Below are 2,090 nucleotides of genomic sequence, written 5' to 3' on the forward strand. Positions count from 1 at the left end.
TTATTTTAATTGGGCTAATATACCTCGTCTAATTAGGTACTCAACTATAGTTTATATTTCACCTTAATAATGACGTGATTCACAATATTACTTACCCAAAACTGACTATTTCCCAAAACTTGTTAAAATACGTAAAAAAAAATTTGTTATAGGCGCGCGTGGCAGTCAAGTAGCGTTGCGCGCATGCGCATAAACGTAAAATCGTAAACTTTAGAAGGCTATAACTTCTAAAATAATAGTTTCCAGGAAAAAAAAAATACACCATCGTTTTAAGCATAAAAAACAAGTCTTTTAAAAAAAAAAAAATTTTGAAAATCGTGAGGGGGTTGGTAAAGTAGACTTTAGCCCTACTCGCCCTAATATCGATTTTTATGTTTTGAAATACTTAATTAAGTATTCTGCTTTGGAATATGAAATTAATATTCTATGTTATGATTCAAAAAAGTAAAAAACTTAAAAAATTATTAGGATAAAAAATATTTGAAAATATAACTTTTTAATAAAAACGTTGTTTTGTAAACGACTTGAAACTATGTAAAATAATATTTTCAAAAACATTTACACTTCTTGAAATAATTAAGTGTTCAATAATAAGAGAATCACCCTGTAAAAATATTTTTATACTATTATTTGATTTTCTTCACTGTATAAGTTTACATGAACCCAATTTAACCTGTGTTTTTTTCCTGGCGGAGTTTAGACTAAAAAAATGTGTAGAAGACGTATTTTAAGGCTGCATGCACCTGCATATAAATAGGTAAGTTTGGTATGCAGGGCCGTATTCAGAGCAGGGCAAGAGGGCATGGCCAGGGGCGCAATTCTAAGAGTTCTAAGAGGGGCGCAAATTTCAATACTAGGTACTTATGTAATATTTTCACGTAACATTTGAAAAATGTGTATTTATTTTACTGACTTACTATAAGAGAGCCTCGCTCTATTTTTATTATATCAAAATTATTTATGTTGATGCATGTGATGGGAATGCATGCGCGGGTTTCGACCAGTTTTCGTCCGCCACCCGGTGCGTTCTTTCAGAGTACCTACCTATATGTATTATATTTATGAGTATGTTTAATATTGATATGCGAACCATATAGAAACATAGATATATTTATAGCATGACTATTAACGTACAGATATTGGGCATTTAGCAAAATGTTATTTGAACTTCATTATTATCGTTTTGTGTTATCGGCCGTCGGGCCAGTCATATTATCGACTTATCGCTATCGGCTATCGCGTTATTATATTCTTTCTTCAAATAAAACCGTCAACAAATTATTATTGTCTACTATACCAAATATATATAAAGTACAGTACCCTCGAAGTACAACGCTTTTATTTTCTGTTGAATTGCTGCCTAGTTTCGACGTAGTTTCGTTGAAGTAAAATTTTACGTGAGTACATCATTATGGTAATTCATTTTTCTAGCTTTTAAGCACTCACACTCATACGAACTATAATATTTAAGAAGAGTACCTACCTTGTTAAATTAATTAAGGGTATAGGGTATCGGTGCCGGTTTTCCAAAATTTCCACAATATTATTGAACTTGAAAATAAAATTTCATATTTTAGTTACTACCTCAATTTTAATACTTTTTCTATAATCTACTGCTAGATACCTATTTTTGGGAGGGTGGTACGAATGTACGATGTATAATATAAACAAAAATGAATTCACAGGAATAACTCTCAGGCCTCGTAGAATCAGTGGCGTCATTTCAGTTTTCAATAGAGGGGGGCAAAAGTTTTGACCAGCCCGAATGGGTAAAAAAAATTGCTTGCCTCGATCGCAACCACATAATATTAACTGCTTAAATTTTTTTATGGTACCCTTTTTATTAACTAGATAACATCATTTTTAAATAAAAGGTAGCAGATATTTTAGAAAAACAATTGTATACCTATATCAGTTAAAAGTCTACAAACTATTATATGGCAATATTTATATTGATAAACAATAATATTAGTAGTTTATTACGATATCTTCTTTTTTTTATTTTTGAAAATATATATCAACTGCATTATCTATAAATCAATTTTACCTGATTCATCACTTATAGCCTATACTCAGCTATTACTCTTATA

Source organism: Acyrthosiphon pisum, chromosome X (genome assembly GCF_005508785.2).
Source record: "Acyrthosiphon pisum isolate AL4f chromosome X, pea_aphid_22Mar2018_4r6ur, whole genome shotgun sequence".
Taxonomy (NCBI): Eukaryota; Metazoa; Arthropoda; class Insecta; order Hemiptera; family Aphididae; genus Acyrthosiphon; species Acyrthosiphon pisum.